The sequence below is a fragment of the Rhinoderma darwinii genome (genome assembly GCF_050947455.1).
Source record: "Rhinoderma darwinii isolate aRhiDar2 chromosome 5 unlocalized genomic scaffold, aRhiDar2.hap1 SUPER_5_unloc_34, whole genome shotgun sequence".
In the NCBI taxonomy this organism is placed as follows: Eukaryota; Metazoa; Chordata; class Amphibia; order Anura; family Rhinodermatidae; genus Rhinoderma; species Rhinoderma darwinii.
The window spans coordinates 366,343-388,165 of record NW_027461792.1 but is presented as its reverse complement, the minus strand read 5'-3'; the positions used below and the strand labels follow the sequence as shown (position 1 = coordinate 388,165).

The 21,823-nt window shown below is 44.3% G+C and overlaps 6 pseudogenes; all 6 read left to right on the top strand.

Moving 5' to 3' along the window:
- Positions 1–4,919: 4,919 nt before the first annotated feature.
- LOC142690578 (U2 spliceosomal RNA) lies at positions 4,920–5,094 on the top strand (annotated as a pseudogene).
- A 6,914-nt stretch (positions 5,095–12,008) lies between these two features.
- Positions 12,009–12,183, top strand: LOC142690576 (U2 spliceosomal RNA; annotated as a pseudogene).
- A 1,333-nt stretch (positions 12,184–13,516) lies between these two features.
- LOC142690661 (U2 spliceosomal RNA) lies at positions 13,517–13,627 on the top strand (annotated as a pseudogene).
- Positions 13,628–14,977: 1,350 nt separating this feature from the next.
- Positions 14,978–15,180, top strand: LOC142690590 (U2 spliceosomal RNA; annotated as a pseudogene).
- A 1,337-nt stretch (positions 15,181–16,517) lies between these two features.
- On the top strand, positions 16,518–16,628 carry LOC142690660 (U2 spliceosomal RNA; annotated as a pseudogene).
- Positions 16,629–17,977: 1,349 nt separating this feature from the next.
- LOC142690613 (U2 spliceosomal RNA) lies at positions 17,978–18,194 on the top strand (annotated as a pseudogene).
- The last annotated feature ends 3,629 nt before the right edge of the window (positions 18,195–21,823 follow it).

Genomic DNA, 21,823 nt, shown 5'->3' with positions numbered 1-21,823 from the left:
AAGTTAAAAATGCGGAAGGCTTCTGGAATGGAAAGCGGAAGTATTTTGTGAAATTCTTCCAAGACCCAAATGGCATACGAGGCTTTATACATCCGCCAGCCAACTTTGCCATTGGGAGGAACCGGGGATATCTCTTTTACCCCCAGATGCCTCGGTTCTGCTGGAACTGCCAGTCGTATGGACATACGAAAGACGCATGCAGTGAGGGTCATGTCATACGCTGTAATAAATGTGGAGGCCTTGGGCACGTGGCCTCCAAATGCAGTTCCAGCACCATGTGTAACCTGTGCGGGGAGACAGGACACATGTACAAAGAATGTCCAAAGAGAACGCAGTCATTGAGGGGTGAACCCAAACCTGGGCCACCCCGACCGGGGCCAGGGCAGCAGCCTGCAACAGGTGCGGGCACTGCTGGTAATGCCCCGGGACCCACCGAAGGGTCAGGGCCAATACCCTCCGGGCCACGTGTGGAGGGTGGTCCTAGGGATTCCAAGGGGGCCGAGCAGGGCTGTTCTAGCTCTGTAATGAAGGCCCCAAGCTCCAACCCGGAGCCGGTCGGCAAAAAGTCTCGCCGGTCCTCGATACCCACAAAAGGGGACTGGGCAGAGACGGCGGCTGGTGAAGAGCCAAATAAGGAGTCCAGACGTAGGGGCTCCTTGCGGGATACCCCAAGCACCAGCCGCCGCCGATCGGCCGGGCAGCTAGAGTCGGTCCCTCTTGTCACGCCAATAGAGGGTCGGATGCTGACGGCTTTAGATGCAGTAGGCGGAATGATAAGGAAGAAGGAAGGGACCTCACAGGCTCCTGAGCAACCCAAGACGACCAGCGATCCGGAGGAACCTGTAGCCGCACCTGAGGTAGCAGTGGCCGGAGATCGTGACGGAGATGACATCAGCCAGGAGACCGAGGTGACGTCGAGTGAGGAGGACGAGGACGAGACGACGATGGATTTATCCAGTACGGGGAAGAGGTCAAGAGAGGAGGAGGTGTCTACAATAAAGAGGAAAACGTTATGCCGCAGTTCGGACGAAAGCGAATTCAGGGGAAGGGTCGGGTCGAAACATCTGTCCGGCTCTGACCCTGTGAACATCGTGGAGTTCGCGTCCCCGGATGCGGGGCAGCCTGACTCCCAGAGTATATCGGAGTCGGGCTCCTCAGAAGTGGACACTGACTCTCCATAAACTATGCCTTGTAGTACCCTAAAATTCTCCTCACTGAATGTGAGGTCCCTAAAGAGCCCTGTTCGCAGGGCTGCTTTGTTTTCTTACCTTGAGACTATGGACTTTGATTTTTGCCTACTGCAGGAGTGTGGAATCCCTAACAGCATGGACTATATGGATCTAAAACAAGATTGGAAGCTGGGCCCTTCGGTGTGGTCTGGAGCCAATGACTGTCGTTCTACAGGTGTGGGATTACTCTGCCGTGGCCATTTTATTTCTATACAAAATGTGATTGAGATTATGCCCGGCAGAGCTGTTTTAACCCACCTGCACATTAATGGACTTTTAATTCGTATTTTAAATGTGTATGCCCCTCCTGACAAACAGGAGCGGGCAGAACTTTTTAATATTTTACCACTGTTTTGTGTTGGGTCTGCCCCCCTGCTGGTAGGGGGTGATTTTAACTGCATAAGAGAAGGAGAGTGCCGGCAGGGGGGTGATGCAAATAGGAAAGACCACACTACCTACCTGCTCAAAAATTTTATTGATGATTTTAAATTACGCGATTGCTGGAAGGATCTCTTGCCAGGAGACGCAGGCGCCACATGGTCTAATGGAAGAGTGAGCTCCAGAATCGATTTTATTTTTGCCTCCCATGATTTTACCCCTCAAAAATGCATGCTTTTAAATAACATCTTTTCAGATCATAAACTCCTAAATGTGTCTCTGGAGCTGGAGGGAGAGCAAAAAGTAAGTAAGGGCCTCTGGAGGTTGAACGCCACGCTCCTGGAGGACCCTGAAATTAAAAATGAGTTTGTGCGGACCTACCAGTGCTGGCAATTACAGAGAAAACCCCACGGGACCATGCTGCACTGGTGGGAGGGCATTAAACCAAAAATTAAATTATTTTTTATCCGAGCAGGTAGGAAGAAAGCCAGAGAAAAGAAACAGTGGTTTTATGTTCTTAATAAGCGTCTACATGTGCTTTTTAAATTGAAGGATGTTGGGTTTGATGTGGATTCTGATATTTTAAACTTAAAAGCTGAAATAAAAAAATGTCTTGATGATAAAGGTAAACAAATAATTTTTAACTCCCACGTGAAGCATCTAGAAGAAGACGAGAAGTGCTCCCGATTCTTTTTTAAAAAGGTAAACGACAAAAGAGACGCTATTTTAAACCTAGAAGGGGAGACTTCCGTGGGAGGAATGTTAAAGGCAGCTTTTAATTTTTACCAACTCCTTTTTAGTAAAAAAGCCATTGATGAATCCTTTTTAAATCATGCTCTTAACTCCCTTGATTTTAAGTTAGATACTTTGGACCAGGAGGTTTTATCCCGGGATCTTAATTTGGAGGAACTTTTATTTGTTTTTAAAAGTTTTTCAGCGGGAAAGGCCCCTGGGGAGGATGGGTTGCCTATTGAATTTTATCTAACTTTTTGGGATGTTTTAAAAGAGGATATGATTTTATTATATAAAGAGGCTTTTATTGTAGAAGAGCTGCCCCCTTCTTGGAGAAGGGGGATTGTGTCCCTAATTTTTAAAAATAAGGGTGGAAAGGACCAGCTCAAAAATTGGCGCCCGATTACGCTTTTAAATGTAGATTATAAAATTTTAGCCAAACTGATAGCGGTCCGTTTTAAACCTTTTATCAGTAAATTAATCCACCCAAATCAGGTCTGTGGGGTACCTGGTAGATCTATCACTGAGTCCCTTAATATTTTAAGAGATGTTATTTGGTATTTTAAAGATCGAGGCCAAAACCTTGCTATTTTATCCCTTGATTTTGAAAAGGCCTTTGATAGAGTGTCCCATGAGTTCCTTTTTATGGTGCTTAAAAAAATGGCGGTGCCTGATTTTATTATAAGTCGTGTTATGCTTTTATATCGGTCCTGTTTTAGTGAGATTTCTATAAATGGATTTTTAACTAGTGGTGTTCCTCTTTTATCTGGAGTCAAGCAAGGGTGCCCATTGTCTCCCCTACTATTTATTTGCGCAATGGAGCCCCTTTTAGCCATGCTCAGGAACGATAAAGTTATTAGAGGCGCCCCAATACCTGGTGGGAGGGGCAACCAAGTAAAGGTATTAAGCTACATGGATGATGTGACAATTCTGTGCCCCGATTCATCATCCATGAGGAGGGCGCTGAGGAACACCACCTTTTTCTGCGAAGCTTCTGGTTTTAAACTTAATATTGATAAATGTGAGTGTTTTAATATAGGAGGCTGGGATTCCTCCCTGACCCCAGGAGTCAGAATGCAGAAGGACCAGATTAAAATTTTAGGGATTGTTTTTAATCAGGCGAACAATGGGACCTCTAACTGGGACTCAGTGATAGCAAAAATAGAGAAGAAGGTTTTAATGTGGAATCTTAGGAGCCTCACGATGGAGGGGAAAATTTTAATCATAAAAATGGTTTTAATCCCAATAATGCTCTATGTGGCCATGGTTTTCCCTCCATCCATTTTATATATTAAAAAGCTAACACGCATTTGTTTTATGTTTCTGTGGGGCTCCAAGATGGAAAAATTAAAGCGTGATTTTATGTATAAAGGTAAAGACAATGGCGGGAGAGATGTTCCTAACCTTTTTACATTTTTTTATATCAAATATTTCTGCTTCTGTTTTAAAATGTTTAAATCCGATGGCATTTTTAGCTGCTTTTTAAAATACGCAGCGGGCATGGTTTTTAAACGTTGGGCTCGTATCTCCCTAAATTCTCCTGTGCTTCTGTGTCCCCCAAAACACTATGTGGTGCTAGAAAAGACTGTTAGGCTCCTGAGCCTCCAAGAATTGGAGCCTGACATATTGGGGGACCAGAGAAAGGTGTCGATGGCGTGCAGACACGGAGAAGAGACAGTGGCAGTGTCCAATTTCTCGCAGGCAAGGTCCAAGCAAGTGTGGCGAAATGTGTACGGGAAATATCTTGCAAATGTGCATAAGGACCTTGCCTGGGCAATCGTCCACCAGTGCCTCCCTACACGTGCATTCCAACATAGGCGAGGACTGGTGGCGAGAGCCAAGTGCCCACGAGATAGGTGCGGAAATGATGAAACAGTAATGCACTTGTTCTGGAACTGCCACTATGCACAGGAGGTATGGAGGAAAGCCGGCCTTTTACTAAAATGGATCTGTGGTCTTAAAGATTTTAAGTACGAATACGTTTTTTATGGCCTTTTTACCTGCCCATCATTCAGACAGCAGATGATCTGCTGGATGATTATTAATTGTTTTAAAAATGCCATCTGGAAGGTTAGGAACATTCTTCTTTTTAAACGTGATTTTATTGACATTACAGACTGTGTCAAGATTGCGTTAAGTGAGCTGTATGTATACTACCTCAGAGACAAAAAAAATCTAGGAGCAAAAGAAGCGGCATCCATGTGGTGTCTGTCTCTGTGGAACACGATTACCATGTAAATAATTTATGTATTTGTAATTGTGATTTTACTGCTTGTTTTATCCTGCCATTGTCAGATTTTTAAAGAAACCTTCTTCTCGTTAAAAATTTATTGTTTTTATCATTTTAATGAAATGTATTAAAAATAAACATTTTATTACTGAAGTTATTTTACAAAAAGGTTTTAATGAAATGAATTAAAAAACATTTTGTTACTGAATTTTATTAAAGAAAAATGTACAAACATATAATTTATTACAGAATTGAATTACACAAAAATTATTTTTTGAAATGTACAACAAGCATTTTATTACTGAATTTTATTTTATGAAAATGTATTCTCTGTATATATATATGTGTCAATAAAATTTTGTTGAAACCTTATCTGTTCTTATCAGTTTAATATCTGATACGTCCCCTATCTGGGGACCATATATTAAATGGATTTTTAGAACAGGGAGATGGAAATAGAGCTTGCTCTGTCCACTCCACGCATTGACCTGGTATTGCAGTATTTCCAGGACCGGTGCACCCTTCCCTTATGTGTTGACTAAAATCAGATTCCAAAAGTGCTATTTGTGTTTGCTATTGTTTTTGTCTTTCTGATGGGATCTCCCCTTTTAATCCCATTATTTCAACACCTGTTGGACAATGCATTTGTACAGTCATGTGTGATAATGAGCTCATTTATTAAATGCAATTAATTAATACATTGCCACCTCTTGTTGTGTGTGTGTGTGTGTGTGTGTGTGTGTGTGTGTGTGTGTGTGTGTGTGTGTGTGTGTGTGTGTGTGTGTGTGTGTGTGTGTGTGTCTTCTGTGTTTCCGGCATTTCACATTGGAACAGCTCATTCACCTTCCTTGTCTTCTCTCCGCCCTCCCTTTTAGGTAAGTTAAAGAGCTGCACCTGAGCCAGCCACTGATTGATGCAGCACCACAGTCAAATAGTGGAGTGGAGTGGAGTAGGGGAACAGCAAACAGCCATTAAAGCAGCCAGCCGCCTACCCGCCACAATGGACCTACCTGTGTACACTAGATGGATGTGATGGAATGTACTGTCGTCCCTACATTTCAAGAAGAAGTAAGAATTGCAGTTGCAACAAACCCTTGCTTGCCTACAAAGAGAGCAGCAATTTGGATTTGTTACTTTGTTACCTGGAAGAATAACAAACTGTGCAAGGATGGAGGTTGTAGGAGCAAGGAGAAGTTGTCTGTAAAGTTGGTGGATGCTTATTTTCCATTTTGCAGTCCCTTGTCTCCCTCTTGTGGCCTCCTGGAGGCAAATAAATGTGCAAAAAAAAGACAGCCTGGCGGCCGGCTGTTGCAGTGTTGCCCTCTCAGGCAACACTGAGTGACTGACTGAGCCGCACCGTCTTATATAAAGTTCAGACGGAACTTTGCACGTGTCATAGTGGAGCCCTCAGGATTCCAGAGCCAGCTTTCTGACATCATAATGGGGCCTGCCTCAGAGATAGATAAAAGCCTGGGCCCAGGCAGTGTTGGTCAGTGCTGCTCAGCAGGCAGCACCGGACTGGACTGGATTAAAGCTGATACAAGGTGTGAAGGAACAAGGGGTGGCTGTGGGCATGCACTGGCTGCCGCTGCCAGTGTTTATCTGCATGGCAGCAGGGCATTTGGGCGTTGCCAGGAAGGCGTTTTTATGTAGATTCCTCCTCTTTCAGCACTGCATTGTGGTGCAAGCAAAAGAAGCAAATCCTGTCTGGCTTCCTCTCCGGCCTTTATTCACCTCCCTCCCGCTTAGTAGCTGTAAATGTGTGTGAGCCTGCAGGGCCCCATGGAATTGCCTAGGAGTAGGCTGAATCAATCGCTGCAAGGGGTGAACAGCAGTATGGGACAGGCTCGGGCAAGGCAAGGGCCGCTCGGGTTATCGCTTCTCGGCCTTTTGGCTAAGACCAAGTGTATTTATACAGGAGGTTTTGTCAGAAGGTGCCTGGGGTACCCGGCTACTTGGCCTGGGGGGATCGTCACAGGTTTATCGCCTTGACTTCACCCCCCTGCAGCTATTGGGTAGTCGGACTAGTCCTCAGGCAACGAGAAGGGATCACTAGGCGGACGGCTTGCGCCGGACGGCCTAGAAGGGCGAATCCTTGTCGGGACAAGCTGAAAATGCCGTTTGCGTACGGATTCGTGACTGGGGAAACCCAGTTGCGACAATCTATCCGGATTGAGGTCGAGGAGAAACATCGCCAGCGGAAGAACCTGAAGTTCATAGTAGGGGAAATCCTGCTTGGCTTCTTCGGCCTCAGACGGGAGAACATCCTGTGTCTTAATGACCAGGAAGGCCGCGGACGATATACCATCTCCTTTTGTACCGCGGCCTGCTGCGACACCATCTGTGCAGCCCTGTCTGGTGCGGACCAGACAGAAGAGCGCCTGGACGGGCTCTATTTCGCATTCCTCTACGGGGAGGAATCTATTCCACTTGTCGTGGTGATGCACAGCCCGTTTGTCCCTGCCAGGGACATTGAGATCTTTCTTGGGCGATACTGTCGAGAAATCCACTTCAGCCATGAAGTTAAAAATGCGGAAGGCTTCTGGAATGGAAAGCGGAAGTATTTTGTGAAATTCTTCCAAGACCCAAATGGCATACGAGGCTTTATACATCCGCCAGCCAACTTTGCCATTGGGAGGAACCGGGGATATCTCTTTTACCCCCAGATGCCTCGGTTCTGCTGGAACTGCCAGTCGTATGGACATACGAAAGACGCATGCAGTGAGGGTCATGTCATACGCTGTAATAAATGTGGAGGCCTTGGGCACGTGGCCTCCAAATGCAGTTCCAGCACCATGTGTAACCTGTGCGGGGAGACAGGACACATGTACAAAGAATGTCCAAAGAGAACGCAGTCATTGAGGGGTGAACCCAAACCTGGGCCACCCCGACCGGGGCCAGGGCAGCAGCCTGCAACAGGTGCGGGCACTGCTGGTAATGCCCCGGGACCCACCGAAGGGTCAGGGCCAATACCCTCCGGGCCACGTGTGGAGGGTGGTCCTAGGGATTCCAAGGGGGCCGAGCAGGGCTGTTCTAGCTCTGTAATGAAGGCCCCAAGCTCCAACCCGGAGCCGGTCGGCAAAAAGTCTCGCCGGTCCTCGATACCCACAAAAGGGGACTGGGCAGAGACGGCGGCTGGTGAAGAGCCAAATAAGGAGTCCAGACGTAGGGGCTCCTTGCGGGATACCCCAAGCACCAGCCGCCGCCGATCGGCCGGGCAGCTAGAGTCGGTCCCTCTTGTCACGCCAATAGAGGGTCGGATGCTGACGGCTTTAGATGCAGTAGGCGGAATGATAAGGAAGAAGGAAGGGACCTCACAGGCTCCTGAGCAACCCAAGACGACCAGCGATCCGGAGGAACCTGTAGCCGCACCTGAGGTAGCAGTGGCCGGAGATCGTGACGGAGATGACATCAGCCAGGAGACCGAGGTGACGTCGAGTGAGGAGGACGAGGACGAGACGACGATGGATTTATCCAGTACGGGGAAGAGGTCAAGAGAGGAGGAGGTGTCTACAATAAAGAGGAAAACGTTATGCCGCAGTTCGGACGAAAGCGAATTCAGGGGAAGGGTCGGGTCGAAACATCTGTCCGGCTCTGACCCTGTGAACATCGTGGAGTTCGCGTCCCCGGATGCGGGGCAGCCTGACTCCCAGAGTATATCGGAGTCGGGCTCCTCAGAAGTGGACACTGACTCTCCATAAACTATGCCTTGTAGTACCCTAAAATTCTCCTCACTGAATGTGAGGTCCCTAAAGAGCCCTGTTCGCAGGGCTGCTTTGTTTTCTTACCTTGAGACTATGGACTTTGATTTTTGCCTACTGCAGGAGTGTGGAATCCCTAACAGCATGGACTATATGGATCTAAAACAAGATTGGAAGCTGGGCCCTTCGGTGTGGTCTGGAGCCAATGACTGTCGTTCTACAGGTGTGGGATTACTCTGCCGTGGCCATTTTATTTCTATACAAAATGTGATTGAGATTATGCCCGGCAGAGCTGTTTTAACCCACCTGCACATTAATGGACTTTTAATTCGTATTTTAAATGTGTATGCCCCTCCTGACAAACAGGAGCGGGCAGAACTTTTTAATATTTTACCACTGTTTTGTGTTGGGTCTGCCCCCCTGCTGGTAGGGGGTGATTTTAACTGCATAAGAGAAGGAGAGTGCCGGCAGGGGGGTGATGCAAATAGGAAAGACCACACTACCTACCTGCTCAAAAATTTTATTGATGATTTTAAATTACGCGATTGCTGGAAGGATCTCTTGCCAGGAGACGCAGGCGCCACATGGTCTAATGGAAGAGTGAGCTCCAGAATCGATTTTTTTTTTGCCTCCCATGATTTTACCCCTCAAAAATGCATGCTTTTAAATAACATCTTTTCAGATCATAAACTCCTAAATGTGTCTCTGGAGCTGGAGGGAGAGCAAAAAGTAAGTAAGGGCCTCTGGAGGTTGAACGCCACGCTCCTGGAGGACCCTGAAATTAAAAATGAGTTTGTGCGGACCTACCAGTGCTGGCAATTACAGAGAAAACCCCACGGGACCATGCTGCACTGGTGGGAGGGCATTAAACCAAAAATTAAATTATTTTTTATCCGAGCAGGTAGGAAGAAAGCCAGAGAAAAGAAACAGTGGTTTTATGTTCTTAATAAGCGTCTACATGTGCTTTTTAAATTGAAGGATGTTGGGTTTGATGTGGATTCTGATATTTTAAACTTAAAAGCTGAAATAAAAAAATGTCTTGATGATAAAGGTAAACAAATAATTTTTAACTCCCACGTGAAGCATCTAGAAGAAGACGAGAAGTGCTCCCGATTCTTTTTTAAAAAGGTAAACGACAAAAGAGACGCTATTTTAAACCTAGAAGGGGAGACTTCCGTGGGAGGAATGTTAAAGGCAGCTTTTAATTTTTACCAACTCCTTTTTAGTAAAAAAGCCATTGATGAATCCTTTTTAAATCATGCTCTTAACTCCCTTGATTTTAAGTTAGATACTTTGGACCAGGAGGTTTTATCCCGGGATCTTAATTTGGAGGAACTTTTATTTGTTTTTAAAAGTTTTTCAGCGGGAAAGGCCCCTGGGGAGGATGGGTTGCCTATTGAATTTTATCTAACTTTTTGGGATGTTTTAAAAGAGGATATGATTTTATTATATAAAGAGGCTTTTATTGTAGAAGAGCTGCCCCCTTCTTGGAGAAGGGGGATTGTGTCCCTAATTTTTAAAAATAAGGGTGGAAAGGACCAGCTCAAAAATTGGCGCCCGATTACGCTTTTAAATGTAGATTATAAAATTTTAGCCAAACTGATAGCGGTCCGTTTTAAACCTTTTATCAGTAAATTAATCCACCCAAATCAGGTCTGTGGGGTACCTGGTAGATCTATCACTGAGTCCCTTAATATTTTAAGAGATGTTATTTGGTATTTTAAAGATCGAGGCCAAAACCTTGCTATTTTATCCCTTGATTTTGAAAAGGCCTTTGATAGAGTGTCCCATGAGTTCCTTTTTATGGTGCTTAAAAAAATGGCGGTGCCTGATTTTATTATAAGTCGTGTTATGCTTTTATATCGGTCCTGTTTTAGTGAGATTTCTATAAATGGATTTTTAACTAGTGGTGTTCCTCTTTTATCTGGAGTCAAGCAAGGGTGCCCATTGTCTCCCCTACTATTTATTTGCGCAATGGAGCCCCTTTTAGCCATGCTCAGGAACGATAAAGTTATTAGAGGCGCCCCAATACCTGGTGGGAGGGGCAACCAAGTAAAGGTATTAAGCTACATGGATGATGTGACAATTCTGTGCCCCGATTCATCATCCATGAGGAGGGCGCTGAGGAACACCACCTTTTTCTGCGAAGCTTCTGGTTTTAAACTTAATATTGATAAATGTGAGTGTTTTAATATAGGAGGCTGGGATTCCTCCCTGACCCCAGGAGTCAGAATGCAGAAGGACCAGATTAAAATTTTAGGGATTGTTTTTAATCAGGCGAACAATGGGACCTCTAACTGGGACTCAGTGATAGCAAAAATAGAGAAGAAGGTTTTAATGTGGAATCTTAGGAGCCTCACGATGGAGGGGAAAATTTTAATCATAAAAATGGTTTTAATCCCAATAATGCTCTATGTGGCCATGGTTTTCCCTCCATCCATTTTATATATTAAAAAGCTAACACGCATTTGTTTTATGTTTCTGTGGGGCTCCAAGATGGAAAAATTAAAGCGTGATTTTATGTATAAAGGTAAAGACAATGGCGGGAGAGATGTTCCTAACCTTTTTACATTTTTTTATATCAAATATTTCTGCTTCTGTTTTAAAATGTTTAAATCCGATGGCATTTTTAGCTGCTTTTTAAAATACGCAGCGGGCATGGTTTTTAAACGTTGGGCTCGTATCTCCCTAAATTCTCCTGTGCTTCTGTGTCCCCCAAAACACTATGTGGTGCTAGAAAAGACTGTTAGGCTCCTGAGCCTCCAAGAATTGGAGCCTGACATATTGGGGGACCAGAGAAAGGTGTCGATGGCGTGCAGACACGGAGAAGAGACAGTGGCAGTGTCCAATTTCTCGCAGGCAAGGTCCAAGCAAGTGTGGCGAAATGTGTACGGGAAATATCTTGCAAATGTGCATAAGGACCTTGCCTGGGCAATCGTCCACCAGTGCCTCCCTACACGTGCATTCCAACATAGGCGAGGACTGGTGGCGAGAGCCAAGTGCCCACGAGATAGGTGCGGAAATGATGAAACAGTAATGCACTTGTTCTGGAACTGCCACTATGCACAGGAGGTATGGAGGAAAGCCGGCCTTTTACTAAAATGGATCTGTGGTCTTAAAGATTTTAAGTACGAATACGTTTTTTATGGCCTTTTTACCTGCCCATCATTCAGACAGCAGATGATCTGCTGGATGATTATTAATTGTTTTAAAAATGCCATCTGGAAGGTTAGGAACATTCTTCTTTTTAAACGTGATTTTATTGACATTACAGACTGTGTCAAGATTGCGTTAAGTGAGCTGTATGTATACTACCTCAGAGACAAAAAAAATCTAGGAGCAAAAGAAGCGGCATCCATGTGGTGTCTGTCTCTGTGGAACACGATTACCATGTAAATAATTTATGTATTTGTAATTGTGATTTTACTGCTTGTTTTATCCTGCCATTGTCAGATTTTTAAAGAAACCTTCTTCTCGTTAAAAATTTATTGCTTTTATCATTTTAATGAAATGTATTAAAAATAAACATTTTATTACTGAAGTTATTTTACAAAAAGGTTTTAATGAAATGAATTAAAAAACATTTTGTTACTGAATTTTATTAAAGAAAAATGTACAAACATATAATTTATTACAGAATTGAATTACACAAAAATTATTTTTTGAAATGTACAACAAGCATTTTATTACTGAATTTTATTTTATGAAAATGTATTCTCTGTATATATATATGTGTCAATAAAATTTTGTTGAAACCTTATCTGTTCTTATCAGTTTAATATCTGATACGTCCCCTATCTGGGGACCATATATTAAATGGATTTTTAGAACAGGGAGATGGAAATAGAGCTTGCTCTGTCCACTCCACGCATTGACCTGGTATTGCAGTATTTCCAGGACCGGTGCACCCTTCCCTTATGTGTTGACTAAAATCAGATTCCAAAAGTGCTATTTGTGTTTGCTATTGTTTTTGTCTTTCTGATGGGATCTCCCCTTTTAATCCCATTATTTCAACACCTGTTGGACAATGCATTTGTACAGTCATGTGTGATAATGAGCTCATTTATTAAATGCAATTAATTAATACATTGCCACCTCTTGTTGTGTGTGTGTGTGTGTGTGTGTGTGTGTGTGTGTGTGTGTGTGTGTGTGTGTGTGTGTGTGTGTGTGTGTCTTCTGTGTTTCCGGCATTTCACATTGGAACAGCTCATTCACCTTCCTTGTCTTCTCTCCGCCCTCCCTTTTAGGTAAGTTAAAGAGCTGCACCTGAGCCAGCCACTGATTGATGCAGCACCACAGTCAAATAGTGGAGTGGAGTGGAGTAGGGGAACAGCAAACAGCCATTAAAGCAGCCAGCCGCCTACCCGCCACAATGGACCTACCTGTGTACACTAGATGGATGTGATGGAATGTACTGTCGTCCCTACATTTCAAGAAGAAGTAAGAATTGCAGTTGCAACAAACCCTTGCTTGCCTACAAAGAGAGCAGCAATTTGGATTTGTTACTTTGTTACCTGGAAGAATAACAAACTGTGCAAGGATGGAGGTTGTAGGAGCAAGGAGAAGTTGTCTGTAAAGTTGGTGGATGCTTATTTTCCATTTTGCAGTCCCTTGTCTCCCTCTTGTGGCCTCCTGGAGGCAAATAAATGTGCAAAAAAAAGACAGCCTGGCGGCCGGCTGTTGCAGTGTTGCCCTCTCAGGCAACACTGAGTGACTGACTGAGCCGCACCGTCTTATATAAAGTTCAGACGGAACTTTGCACGTGTCATAGTGGAGCCCTCAGGATTCCAGAGCCAGCTTTCTGACATCATAATGGGGCCTGCCTCAGAGATAGATAAAAGCCTGGGCCCAGGCAGTGTTGGTCAGTGCTGCTCAGCAGGCAGCACCGGACTGGACTGGATTAAAGCTGATACAAGGTGTGAAGGAACAAGGGGTGGCTGTGGGCATGCACTGGCTGCCGCTGCCAGTGTTTATCTGCATGGCAGCAGGGCATTTGGGCGTTGCCAGGAAGGCGTTTTTATGTAGATTCCTCCTCTTTCAGCACTGCATTGTGGTGCAAGCAAAAGAAGCAAATCCTGTCTGGCTTCCTCTCCGGCCTTTATTCACCTCCCTCCCGCTTAGTAGCTGTAAATGTGTGTGAGCCTGCAGGGCCCCATGGAATTGCCTAGGAGTAGGCTGAATCAATCGCTGCAAGGGGTGAACAGCAGTATGGGACAGGCTCGGGCAAGGCAAGGGCCGCTCGGGTTATCGCTTCTCGGCCTTTTGGCTAAGATCAAGTGTAGTACTTTAGGGTATTGCCTTGTTTCTTGGTCAGGAGGTGCCCTGGTACCCTTTTCCTTGGCCTGGGGGGATCGTTTCTCTTAGGAGAGACTTCACCCCTCTGCTGCTATTGGGGAGGAGGATTAGTCCAGGGCAACGGGGAGCGATCACCTGCCTGGTACTTCGGTACTGAAGGTATTCTTTGGAGATTGCTGGAATTCGTTTGGAGCAGGATGGAGGAAATTCCCGAATATATGCGTACCAGGAATGCTGTCCGGTTTTTCGTGGAGGAATCTGAGCGACAAAGGAAGGATCTGGAGTTCATCACAAAGGTTCTTTTGTTGGATTTCTTTCAGCTGGAGAGATCATGCATTTTGGCGGTGATGGACTATCCGAGGAGAGGGTGCTTTGACGTTACCTTCGCCACAGAAGAAATTTATGCTGTCTTTTTAGAACGCTTGAAGGAAGGTAAAAGGGACCCAAGACTTGTGGGTGTGAAGGTAACACCACATTTTGTGCCAAACAAAAAGTTGGTGGTTGTAAAAATGTTTTCGCCTTACGTGGATGAAGAGGACATTAAGTTATTTCTCAATAAGTTTTGTGAGGAGGTGGTGGGAAAGGGGAAAGTGTTTAACCCTTTTGGATTTTGGACTGGGAAGTGGAAATTTCTTTGTAAATTTGTGAGAATTGGTGAATCTAGAAACCTATTGTTTCCTCCAGCGCGGTTCAAGATTGGAAGTGCGTGTGGAAATTTATTTTTTCTTGGAATGGATATGTTTTGTTTGAATTGTAAAGAGTATGGTCATGAGAGAGAAGCCTGTGAGAAAGTAATGTGTACAAAATGTCTGCAAGAGGGACATAAGTATAATGAATGTCAGAAAGGGAAAGTATGTAATATGTGTGGAGAGGAGGGGCACATATTCAAATCGTGCCCAAAGAAAAGCAAACGTGAGGTACAAGAGGAAAATAAGAAGATAGTCAAAAGAAAGGAAGCGGAAGTTAGTTTGGAAGAAGGCAAGCTTCATAAATTGGAAGGAAGTGGGCAAAGTGATGAGAAAAAAAGGAAAAAAGCAGAGAGAAAGAAAAAAAGTGTCATTTCAGAAGAGGAAAGAGCAGAAAGAGACAGGTTATTGGAAGAAGTAGAGCAGTTACGTAGTAAAATTAATTTTGAAAAAATGCGGAGGAGGGTGCGGCTCTGTGTAAGAGAAAATTTACCAGGGTTTCTTGAAAGGTATGGTGTGCCAACATGGTTAACGTGCATTGTAAACTGTGAGTGGGATGGTAATGATTTGCAGGAACATCTAGTGGATATGTTAGGAACTATTGCTGTTAAAAAAGGAATGTTTTTTTGATTTCTTAAGGAAAAAAAAGGAAAGAGGAAAACAAAAATTAATTGTACGTTTTCAGTTTTCATTGTGATGATCTAAGTCTTTTTTATTTTGAATTTTATGATTTTTAAGACGTGATCTGAATGAATTAAAAAAAAAAAAAAAAAAAATCTGTTCTTATCAGTTTAATATCTGATACGTCCCCTATCTGGGGACCATATATTAAATGGATTTTTAGAACAGGGAGATGGAAATAGAGCTTGCTCTGTCCACTCCACGCATTGACCTGGTATTGCAGTATTTCCAGGACCGGTGCACCCTTCCCTTATGTGTTGACTAAAATCAGATTCCAAAAGTGCTATTTGTGTTTGCTATTGTTTTTGTCTTTCTGATGGGATCTCCCCTTTTAATCCCATTATTTCAACACCTGTTGGACAATGCATTTGTACAGTCATGTGTGATAATGAGCTCATTTATTAAATGCAATTAATTAATACATTGCCACCTCTTGTTGTGTGTGTGTGTGTGTGTGTGTGTGTGTGTGTGTGTGTGTGTGTGTGTGTGTGTGTGTGTGTGTGTGTGTGTGTCTTCTGTGTTTCCGGCATTTCACATTGGAACAGCTCATTCACCTTCCTTGTCTTCTCTCCGCCCTCCCTTTTAGGTAAGTTAAAGAGCTGCACCTGAGCCAGCCACTGATTGATGCAGCACCACAGTCAAATAGTGGAGTGGAGTGGAGTAGGGGAACAGCAAACAGCCATTAAAGCAGCCAGCCGCCTACCCGCCACAATGGACCTACCTGTGTACACTAGATGGATGTGATGGAATGTACTGTCGTCCCTACATTTCAAGAAGAAGTAAGAATTGCAGTTGCAACAAACCCTTGCTTGCCTACAAAGAGAGCAGCAATTTGGATTTGTTACTTTGTTACCTGGAAGAATAACAAACTGTGCAAGGATGGAGGTTGTAGGAGCAAGGAGAAGTTGTCTGTAAAGTTGGTGGATGCTTATTTTCCATTTTGCAGTCCCTTGTCTCCCTCTTGTGGCCTCCTGGAGGCAAATAAATGTGCAAAAAAAAGACAGCCTGGCGGCCGGCTGTTGCAGTGTTGCCCTCTCAGGCAACACTGAGTGACTGACTGAGCCGCACCGTCTTATATAAAGTTCAGACGGAACTTTGCACGTGTCATAGTGGAGCCCTCAGGATTCCAGAGCCAGCTTTCTGACATCATAATGGGGCCTGCCTCAGAGATAGATAAAAGCCTGGGCCCAGGCAGTGTTGGTCAGTGCTGCTCAGCAGGCAGCACCGGACTGGACTGGATTAAAGCTGATACAAGGTGTGAAGGAACAAGGGGTGGCTGTGGGCATGCACTGGCTGCCGCTGCCAGTGTTTATCTGCATGGCAGCAGGGCATTTGGGCGTTGCCAGGAAGGCGTTTTTATGTAGATTCCTCCTCTTTCAGCACTGCATTGTGGTGCAAGCAAAAGAAGCAAATCCTGTCTGGCTTCCTCTCCGGCCTTTATTCACCTCCCTCCCGCTTAGTAGCTGTAAATGTGTGTGAGCCTGCAGGGCCCCATGGAATTGCCTAGGAGTAGGCTGAATCAATCGCTGCAAGGGGTGAACAGCAGTATGGGACAGGCTCGGGCAAGGCAAGGGCCGCTCGGGTTATCGCTTCTCGGCCTTTTGGCTAAGATCAAGTGTAGTACTTTAGGGTATTGCCTTGTTTCTTGGTCAGGAGGTGCCCTGGTACCCTTTTCCTTGGCCTGGGGGGATCGTTTCTCTTAGGAGAGACTTCACCCCTCTGCTGCTATTGGGGAGGAGGATTAGTCCAGGGCAACGGGGAGCGATCACCTGCCTGGTACTTCGGTACTGAAGGTACTCTTTGGAAATTGCTGGAATTCGTTTGGAGCAGGATGGAGGAAATTCCCGAATATATGCGTACCAGGAATGCTGTCCGGTTTTTCGTGGAGGAATCTGAGCGACAAAGGAAGGATCTGGAGTACATCACAAAGGTTCTTTTGTTGGATTTCTTTCAGCTGGAGAGATCATGCATTTTGGCGGTGATGGACTATCCGAGGAGAGGGTGCTTTGATATTACCTTCACCACAGAAGAAATTTATGCTGTCTTTTTGGAACGTTTGAAGGAAGGTAAAAGGGACCCAAGACTTGTGGGTGTGAAGGTAACACCACATTTTGTGCCAAACAAAAAGTTGGTGGTCGTAAAGATGTTTTCGCCTTACGTGGAAGAAGAGGACATTAAGTTATTTCTCAATAAGTTTTGTGAGGAGGTGGTGGGAAAGGGGAAAGTGTTTAACCCTTTTGGATTTTGGACTGGGAAGTGGAAATTTCTTTGTAAATTTGTGAGAATTGGTGAATCTAGAAACCTATTGTTTCCTCCAGCGCGGTTTAAGATTGGAAGTGCGTGTGGAAATTTATTTTTTCTTGGAATGGATATGTTTTGTTTGAATTGTAAAGAGTATGGTCATGAGAGAGAAACCTGTGAGAGAGTAATGTGTACAAAATGTCTGCAAGAGGGACATAAGTATAATGAATGTCAGAAAGGGAAAGTATGTAATATGTGTGGAGAGGAGGGGCACATATTCAAATCATGCCCAAAGAAAAGCAAACGTGAGGTACAAGAGGAAAATAAGAAGATAGTCAAAAGAAAGGAAGCGGAAGTTAGTTTGGAAGAAGGCAAGCTTCAGAAATTGGAAGGAAGTGGGCAAAGTGATGAGAAAAAAAGGAAAAAAGCAGAGAGAAAGAAAAAAAGTGTCATTTCAGAAGAGGAAAGAGCAGAAAGAGACAGGTTACTGGAAGAAGTAGAGGAGTTACGTAGTAAAATTAATTTTGAAAAAATGCGGAGGAGGGTGCGGCTCTGTGTAAGAGAAAATTTACCAGGGTTTCTTGAAAGGTATGGTGTGCCAACGTGGTTAACGTGCATTGTAAACTGTGAATGGGATGGTAATGATTTGCAGGAACATCTATTGGATATGATAGGAATTATTGCTGTTAAAAAAGGAATGTTTTTTTGATTTCTTAAGGAAAAAAAGGAAAGAGGAAAACAAAAATTAATTATACGTTTTCAGTTTTCATTGTGATGATCTAAGTCTTTTTTATTTTGAATTTTATGATTTTTAAGACGTGATCTGAATGAATTAAAAAAAAAAAAAAAAAAAAAAAAAAAAAAAAAATCTGTTCTTATCAGTTTAATATCTGATACGTCCCCTATCTGGGGACCATATATTAAATGGATTTTTAGAACAGGGAGATGGAAATAGAGCTTGCTCTGTCCACTCCACGCATTGACCTGGTATTGCAGTATTTCCAGGACCGGTGCACCCTTCCCTTATGTGTTGACTAAAATCAGATTCCAAAAGTGCTATTTGTGTTTGCTATTGTTTTTGTCTTTCTGATGGGATCTCCCCTTTTAATCCCATTATTTCAACACCTGTTGGACAATGCATTTGTACAGTCATGTGTGATAATGAGCTCATTTATTAAATGCAATTAATTAATACATTGCCACCTCTTGTTGTGTGTGTGTGTGTGTGTGTGTGTGTGTGTGTGTGTGTGTGTGTGTGTCTTCTGTGTTTCCGGCATTTCACATTGGAACAGCTCATTCACCTTCCTTGTCTTCTCTCCGCCCTCCCTTTTAGGTAAGTTAAAGAGCTGCACCTGAGCCAGCCACTGATTGATGCAGCACCACAGTCAAATAGTGGAGTGGAGTGGAGTAGGGGAACAGCAAACAGCCATTAAAGCAGCCAGCCGCCTACCCGCCACAATGGACCTACCTGTGTACACTAGATGGATGTGATGGAATGTACTGTCGTCCCTACATTTCAAGAAGAAGTAAGAATTGCAGTTGCAACAAACCCTTGCTTGCCTACAAAGAGAGCAGCAATTTGGATTTGTTACTTTGTTACCTGGAAGAATAACAAACTGTGCAAGGATGGAGGTTGTAGGAGCAAGGAGAAGTTGTCTGTAAAGTTGGTGGATGCTTATTTTCCATTTTGCAGTCCCTTGTCTCCCTCTTGTGGCCTCCTGGAGGCAAATAAATGTGCAAAAAAAAGACAGCCTGGCGGCCGGCTGTTGCAGTGTTGCCCTCTCAGGCAACACTGAGTGACTGACTGAGCCGCACCGTCTTATATAAAGTTCAGACGGAACTTTGCACGTGTCATAGTGGAGCCCTCAGGATTCCAGAGCCAGCTTTCTGACATCATAATGGGGCCTGCCTCAGAGATAGATAAAAGCCTGGGCCCAGGCAGTGTTGGTCAGTGCTGCTCAGCAGGCAGCACCGGACTGGACTGGATTAAAGCTGATACAAGGTGTGAAGGAACAAGGGGTGGCTGTGGGCATGCACTGGCTGCCGCTGCCAGTGTTTATCTGCATGGCAGCAGGGCATTTGGGCGTTGCCAGGAAGGCGTTTTTATGTAGATTCCTCCTCTTTCAGCACTGCATTGTGGTGCAAGCAAAAGAAGCAAATCCTGTCTGGCTTCCTCTCCGGCCTTTATTCACCTCCCTCCCGCTTAGTAGCTGTAAATGTGTGTGAGCCTGCAGGGCCCCATGGAATTGCCTAGGAGTAGGCTGAATCAATCGCTGCAAGGGGTGAACAGCAGTATGGGACAGGCTCGGGCAAGGCAAGGGCCGCTCGGGTTATCGCTTCTCGGCCTTCTGGCTGAGATCAAGTGTAGTGCTGTTTATTCGTATCAGTACTGCCTTGGTTTTGGTTGGGAGGTGCTCCGGTACCCTCTCTCTCGGCCTCGGGGGATTGTCCAGGTTCGCCTGGACTTCACCCCCGTGCTGCTATTTGGGAGAGAGGCTTAGTCCGGAGCAACGAGCGGCGATCCCCCTGGCCACAGTGACCCGTGTGTCTCTGTGGTGCGATACCCAGTGAGTTATCATGGCGGCAGATGATACTCTCACGTTCGAGCCGAACTTCACTCGGCTAAAAAACTCGGTACGTTTTACGTATACGGAGGAGGCTCCAGCCAATCGTGGATTGAAACACCTGATCGAAGAGGTGCTTTTGGGAGTATTTGCGATCCGGCCATTGGAGATTTTGGCAATCCAGGACTATCCTAGGCGTGGGATCTATGATGTGACCTTGCGATATGACGGTATATACTTGGATTTTGCAAATCGCTTGAAAAAGGTAGGCAGAGATCCCAGGCTTAAAGGGGTCCAGATTATGGAGCATTTTTCTTCAGATCGGAAACTCATGGTGATTAAAATGTATTCTCCTTATATAACTGAAGATGAGATAATATTTTTTTTAAAAAATTTTTGTACTTTGGTTATTCCTAAGGGGAAGGTTATGAATGAGTTTGATGTATGGACCTCTAAATGGAAATTTTTTGTTGAACTTAAAGACGACCCAAAAGCACCTGAGGAAAAATTGGTACCCCCAGCTCGTTTTAAATTGGGCAATATTAACGGTGATATTTTTTTTAACGGTATGGAGGAATTTTGTAGAATTTGCAAAAAATATGGGCATACAAAAAATGATTGTGAGAGTACTTGCACAAATTGTGGTAGCCAAAACCATACTGTTAAAAATTGTAACAAACCAAAAAAGTGTAGTCTGTGTCAAGACACCAGTCACTTTTACATAGCTTGTCCCCACAGACAGAAACCGCAGAAGAGACCACAAATTTCTACATACCGACCCCAACGAGAGAAACAACTGGAAAACCAGCCGGCCCCCGAAGAGGAAGCAAGAATGGAGACCCAAGAAGCAAGTCACACTTTGGACATTAATACTGGTAAGTCTGTTGCCTCTCTGGATAACGAAGGATTTCAGTCTCAAATTAGGATGAAGGACCGACAAAAGGAGAGGAAGCGAATAGAGAAGCAGGGGACGGGGATGCCTTTTTCTCGAAAGGAAGGTAGAAACCCGGAGGAAGCTGTTTCTCAAGAAAAACAAGAAGATCTAGGTGCGAAAAAACGGAAGACAGGTGAGCCTCAAAATCAGGACGTACTAAGGATGACAAACCGGTACTTAGCAATACAACCTGTAGGTGAACCTGGAGCAACCAGCACTGTCCCGGAAACCCCAGAAGAGATGGCCCAGATGTCTGTTGGACAGCCTGGCGCTTCCCATTCAGGAGGCCCTATGGAAGAGACGGACTACGGGTCAAAAACACCAGAGAGGGGAAAGACGGGTTTAACGATCATTCCAAATACTCTCCTTAGTCCTCTGTGTGAGGATTTTTCGGAGGAGGCAACAGACAGCGATTCCAGTTCTACAAGCTTCTTGCACTGCGTAACTTCTAGAGGTGACCTGGAAAACTCTGACAGCTCTCAGGGGTTGGCTAGGCTGGAAGAAGAAATAAAGGTTTTAAGGGGTTGAAAATTGTGTTTTATCCCACCTTTTATATCTCATCAATGGCAGTTTTAAAAGGACTCTCCCTAAATGTAAGGGGACTCAAGTCAAAAATACGCAGAACAGTCCTTTTTAATTATTTATCCCTGCTTTCTGCTTCAGTGTTCTTTTTGCAGGAGTGTGGCATCCCTCATCGGGCAGAATATCAAAAATACGAAACAGATTGGAAATATGGAACTTCGGTATGGTCTGGTTCTAACCTATCAAAATCTGCAGGAGTGGCAATCCTTTTTAAGGGTAATATTAACATTACTTTTAAACAAGAAATTTTACCAGGCAGGATTTTATTAGTAAAGGCTTTTATAAATGGTATTAAGTGGCAGTTTTTAAATTTTTATGGATCACCAGATAAAAAAGAAAGAGAAGAAATGCTGGGAATTTTACCTCTTTTTATAACCGATTCCTGTCCCTTGGTTTTAGCTGGGGATTTTAATTGTGTTTTAAGAGGTGAAAAAAGAATTACGCAGTCCTCCAGTAGAAACTACGATAAAACTTCTGGTCTTTTAAGTAACATTGTGAGTGATTTTAAACTTACAGATGTCTTCAAAAATTGTAATAAAAAAATGTCAGATCTAGATAGCACTACTTGGA